General features: G+C 55.8%; 1 protein-coding gene across 1 annotated transcript in view; it reads left to right on the top strand.

Annotated features, from left to right (window-relative positions):
* The first annotated feature begins 626 nt into the window (after positions 1 to 626).
* Positions 627 to 6,000, top strand: part of LOC144946227 (ras-related protein Rap-1b) — a 59,079-nt gene continuing 53,705 nt past the window's right edge. The window contains exon 1 of the mRNA XM_078875089.1: positions 627 to 952. The gene's annotated coding sequence lies outside the window, so the exon portion shown is untranslated. The remainder of the gene's footprint in view (positions 953 to 6,000) is intronic.

Below are 6,000 nucleotides of genomic sequence, written 5' to 3'. Positions count from 1 at the left end.
CCCAGCCCCACCTCACCCTCCCCACCCAGCCCCTCTCCACCCTCCCCACCCAGCCCATCCCCACTCAGCCCCTCCCCTCCCCACCCAGCCCCTCCCTCCCCACCCAGCCCCTCCCTGCACGACGGACGGACACAATAATCCCCTGTGGGCTGGTGTAACCAGGAGGTTCCTATCAGTATAATCATCATCATCTCGATTGATGAAACTCGTTTTTTTGTGCGTTTAGTGTTGTCCCCCCCCCGCACCCCAGATTAGCGCGGTTTGTCTACGTACGGTGCGAAAGAAGTTCAACGTTGTACGGTTTTCTAATTCTGAATCATTTAAAAGTTCCAACAGTGTTGGACTCTACCATTCTCTCACATTAACACCCCTCCTCCTCCCTCCGCCCTAACACCACAGTCGCCCGGGCTGCTTAACAGTCCAGTTTCACCCCCGCCGCCGCGCGCTAATGGTCTCGTCCCGGTAACGTCACCGCGTAAGTGACCTCGCCCAAGTCGTTGACGAGGGGGGGGGCGTCAGTAGAGAAGCGAAGCGCGGGGCGGATCGACTCCAGAAGACCACCGCGGACCACCCCCCACCACCCCCCCCGCGCGCGCGGTGTAATGGTCTCGCCCGGTGACGTCACCGCGCAAGTGACCTCGCCCAAGTCTCGGCTGAGGCGAGGATAGAGAAGCGAAGCGCGCGGCGGCGTCTCCACCCCCCTCAGAGAGAGAAGCGACACGAAGAATCGCGCGGGGCGGATCGACTCGAGGGAAAAAGAAACGCCATCGCGGACCTCCCCCACCGCCGCCGCCGCCATCCTCGACTTTCTACTCGGCCCGCCAGAGCCTCGTCGCTACTCTTACCCCCCCCAGCCCCAAACTACCACCTCCAACCGGCCGCCCATCGCCTTGCTCCGCGGGTCTGCCGCCTCTTCGCGCTCTCTCTCGCTCACCGTGTGCGGTAAAACAACGTAAGTTTTCTCGGGGCTCCCTCCCCTTGCCTCGTCGCCGCGGTGGTTGATGTTGTTGGTTGATGTTGTTGGTGGTGGTGGTTGATGGTGGTGGTGGTTGATGGTGGTGGTGGTGATGACGGGACCCCGTAAAATGGCGGCCGCCTCTTCCTGGCCCGCCCGCCCGCCTCGCCTCTCGCTCCCTCGTTTCTCGCTGTCTGTTTCTCGCTCTCCGTTTACTCGTCCAGCGTTTGGCGATTTACGATTATGCCCCGGCGGTTTTGTGGGTTTTTAAAAACATTTTAATTCTGGGCGAATTTGTGACCGTGTGGGGGTGCGCGGTTTGTTGAGGGAGCGAGCGAGAGTATGGTGGTGGTGGTTGAAGTGGTGGTGGTGATGGTGGTAGTGATGGTCGTGTTGGTGGTGGTGGTTGTAGTGGTGGTGATGGTCGTGTTGGTGGTAGTGATGGTGGTGGTGGTAGTGATGATGATGGTGGTGGTGGTAGTGATGGTGGTGGTAATAGTCGTGGTGGTGGTGGTTGGTGGTAGTTGATAGTGGTGGGGGGGAGCGGTGGTGCAGCGGTTAGCGCTACGAACCTGGCGACCCGAGTTCGATTCCCGCTCACGGCCAACACCGGCGACGATTATCGGAACCGGTCCCGGGCGTGGTGTTGGCCACCCACCCCCTCGTGTGCCGTGCCGGCCTTCATAGGCGCTCGCTAACAGCACTTGCCCCTACATTCTGTTAAGACTATGCTGGGGCATCTTTGTCTTTGGTGATAGTTGTTTTGTTGGTGGCCGTGGTGGTGATGACGGTGGTGGTTGATATTTGTGCAGCCCCACCCCAAAACACCGTGGCATTCTCTACGGACAAACTCCACGTTCGTGTTTGTGTGCGTGTCTGTGTGTGTGTCTGGTTTTATATGCGGATGATTGTTGTTGAGTTTACTCACACACAGGTGTTTGGCGGCCTAAGTTTAAACGATCGATACACCCACCCGAGTTGTAATAATAATTATTTTTGAGTTCGGTCCCAAGTGTCTCGCGGTGAGTTGTTGGGGTGAGTTTGGGAGGAGGGTGAATGAGTTGGATCGGTGGGGTGATTGGGTTGAGTGAGTTTTTATGGGTGAAGTCGGTGGGTCGGTTGAATAGATGGGTGAGTGAGAGGGGGTGAGTTTGGTGAGTTTGGCAGGTTTGTAAGTCCGTAAGTAGACGAGTGAGTTTGTGGACAATGTGAGTGTTGGTGAGTTTCAGAGGAGGGTGAATGAGTTGAGCGGTCGGGTGAGTAGGGTGAGTGAGTTCATATGGGTGGGACGAGTTGACGGGGTGTGTTGGATGGATGGATGGGTGAGTGAGAGGGATGAGTTTGTTTGGCAAGATTTTGATTGAGTAAGGTGGACGAGTGGGTCGACGAGCAATTTAATTTGTTGGTGAGTGAGTTTGTGGAACGAAGCGAGTGCGTGGGGGTGAGTTTGGGAGGAGGGGTGAGTGAGTTTATATGGGTGGGGTCGGGTTGACGGTGTGAGATGGGCGAGTGGGTTGAGTGAGTGAGAGGGGGTGAGTTTGGCAAGTCTTAAGTCCGAGAGTGAGTAGACGAGTGATTTAATTTGTGGGTGAGTGTGGGTTGTGAGTTTGTGGACAACGTGAGTGCCTGGGGTGAGCTTGGAGGAGGGTGAATGAGCTGGATCGGTGGGGGGGTGAGTGAGTTTAAAGTCGGTGGGTCGGGTTGACGGGGGGGGTGAGAGAGGGTTGAGTTTTGGCAAGTTAGTGAGTAGACGAGTGATTTAATTTGTGGGTGAGTACCAAACGTGTGGGGGGAGGGTCTCGTAGGTGTCGGGCGAGGTAGGTGAGTGATCGGTCGAGGTGTGCGAGGAGCTGGATGAAGTCGGTGAGGAGGGGAGGGGACTCCGTTTGAGCTGTCGGGGGAGGTTGCTCACAACTCGGGTGCCAAAGGTGAGGCACTGCAAGGACTGTGGTGAGGTGCTGGGCGAGACGTTTCCCTCACTCGGTAGGGGCACGTCATTTGTAAATACTCTACAGTCAATCTGGATTCGACAGTCTGCCTCAGCAGCAGATCATGCTTTCTCACCTGATGACGGACGCTTGTGTTGCGCCCGAAACGTCGTGATTTCTTTTATTTTATACCTACGTGACTTTACCTACAGTCAAGTAACCCGTGGTTCTCCCTCGGTGCTGAATTCCCACGATGGGCTGTTCCTAATTATGGCTTCCATCTAGAAGACGTTTAGAGTACAGTAAGTTGTTCCCGTCATTGGTTCCAGGTTGGGTTCAGAACGGGTGGGTGGCGCAGGGCACGTCAGTTTTTCGAGGTCACAGAGGGCCTTGGCTCGTGTAGTATCTTCCATCTCCGGCTCTTATGTGTGCAGTCCCCGTCCATCGGTAGTTGGGAGTGGGTTTGAGGCCCCTTGTCTTTGTGTTGTCGTCTCACTGCACATCTTCTCTTGCACCTGAAGTTATCGCCTCCCCAGGCTGGAGTTTCTGAAAGTTGGGTGGCGTCTTTTAGTCGTGACCCGCCAGCCCGCCTCTCAAAGGATTTCCGTCCCGACCACACTAATCGTAACTTTCTTTTGGCATTCACCTCAACTGGTTTTTCTTAAAGGAGGATCCCTCGTACCAGGCCTTAACGTCACCCGTAACTCCAGTAGTTGTTATTCATAAGAACAAACGATTTCCGGACAATCAATCAAATCGAACGTTTGCTGGAGCATGAAATTTGCCGACTCTTGCACGGAATGAAAAATGTACGAACCTCCCTTTTATTCCGTACTGTAAATGCGTCGAGATTTTTGTTCATTTGAAAGAAGCCGCGGGCAATGGTTCTTCCCCTTTGCACCAACCTGTGCGGTGATGTATGGTCAAACAATCACTGACGACCTACACAGCCTCCATCCAGCAGCAGAGTGTCAAGGGGGCGGGGGGGGTGCCCATATACGACTCCATCGTCATCTGGAAACATATACATCGCAGCACAGGTAGTGGCGATTACGTATCAAAACAAATGCATTGTGAGCTGCGTTATTCCTCTCGCTTGGTGCGATCGTGGGGTCAGCTCGGCGAACTCCAGTTGACATCCCGCACACCCTGTTGGGTTGACAGGGTGTGTGGGATGGGTGAGTGGGTGGGTGAGTGAGAGGGGTGAGTTTGTGAGTCCGTGAGCGATTAGACTAGCCATTGAATTTGTAGGCGAGAGTGTGTGTGGGTGAGTGAGTTTGTGGAATGAAGTGAGTGCGTTGGGGGGTGGGTTTTGGAGGAGGGTGAATGAGTTGAAGCGGTGGGGTGAGTGAGTTTATATGGGTGGGTCGGGTTGTGACAGGGCATGTGGGATGGGTGAGTGAGAGGGGTCAGTTTGACTCCGTGAGTGAGTCGACGAGTGGTTTAATTTGTTAAGGGTTGGGGTGCTTTTGTCATGACCCCCTAATGCCTCTGATCAGCCTCATGTTGAGAGGATGAGCGGGCACGTGCTTTGTTTTTGTCTGGACGACAAGACTTGTCATCATCACCGACGAAGATCACCGCATAGCCTTAACAGACTGTTGGGGCAAGTGCCGTTAGCGAGCACCTCGGAAACCAATATCAATATCCGGCCATTCGCCACTAAGTGGCGGTGACGTCACTACGGCGCCTGTGTCAGGCCACGTGCACTCTGAGACCACGTGATGTGTCGAAGGCTCGCTTGACAGGAGGTCTCGGGACAGACCCCAGGTGCCCATGGGTGACTGACTGAGATGACCGATAGATGCACCACCAGCTGTCCTCCCTACTGTGCCAACTTGCTGTATTTTAGCCGCCCGGCTTTCCACTTGTTGTTGCACCTATGAACACCACCACCGCCACAACCACCACCCCCGATTTTACTCCCAAGAAGTTGTGTAGTATACCACGTGGTGATCTTCAAATCCTGTCCAGTTTTATGATGATGTGCCTAAGTTAGCGACGACTGAGATTCGAAATGAGTTTTCTTCATCGATGGGACACAGTGCTGCCTGTTATTTGGCTGCGTGACTTTTTGGGTCTTGGATCCTGTGTGCTCGGAAATTGTTTTAAAATAAATTAGAAAAAGAGATCAAGCCGGGCATTGTCCATAATTAGTCGCCGTTCGTTATCAAGAGTGCTTCTGGTTCCTGCCACAGGGATGTGGAACTTTCATCGTTGAACCTTGAGCACGGGGTGCACGTGTGTGTGGGGAGCGGTAGTGTAGCGGTTCGCGCGCCGCGCCACGAACCTGCCGGACAGTTCCACTCCCGCTCACGGCCGAACACCAGTGACCTGTTCTCTGAAGCGGCCCTGGGCCTCCTCCCCTAGGTCGACTCGGGCCTCAAATGAGTTCCCGGCGCGGTGTGTAAACACCGCCCACTGGGGAGACAAAGGCGGCCGGGCGTGGTGCTGGCCACCCACCCCCTCGTGTGGCCGTGTCGGCCTTCATAGGTTGCGACCCGCAGCCGCAGCACTTGCCCCAACACTCTGTTACAGGCTATACCCGGGAGGGGGGGGGGCCTCTTTGTCTTTGTAAGCGGTACAGTGGTGGGGAGTCGCAGTGCGCAGGGGAGGGGGGCGTTGGGGGGATGTTGCACTTTAAATGAAGTTCCTTCGCCGGCAGTTTGTGTTTGTTTGGTGAGAGGCCAGGATCGGGGTGGCCGGGGACACGCTGGTGGTGGTGGGGGGGTCTGGCCGGTTGAGCGCTTCATTTGGGGGGGGTGAGAGGGGGAAGTTTCGATTTTAAACGGCTTCCGCGTTTCTCTGTTCCCATCACGGGGCCTCTTTCCAAGGTCCCAGTGCCGCCCGTCCGCCCCATCACTTCCCCTGCCGCGCCCCCATCCTCTCCGTTCTCCCAACCCCCGGAGTCCCACAATCTCTTCCCGTTTTTAACTCGGCCTGGCGGGCGGCCACAGCCTCGGTCTCCCTCTCCCCGTGCTGCGCGCCCGGAGAGCTTCTGGCGAAGGACCGTGGGCGTCGCTTTCCGCCGGATCTGTTGAGCCAAATTTTTTATATATATTTTAAACCGGAAGCGTCTGCACGCGTGCAGATCCCCCCCCCCCCCCGAGGAGGAGG

This window comes from Lampetra fluviatilis, chromosome 40, assembly GCF_964198595.1.
Source record: "Lampetra fluviatilis chromosome 40, kcLamFluv1.1, whole genome shotgun sequence".
In the NCBI taxonomy this organism is placed as follows: domain Eukaryota; kingdom Metazoa; phylum Chordata; class Hyperoartia; order Petromyzontiformes; family Petromyzontidae; genus Lampetra; species Lampetra fluviatilis.
The sequence above is the reverse complement of the archived record's forward strand: the minus strand, read 5'-3'. Positions and strand labels throughout refer to the sequence as shown.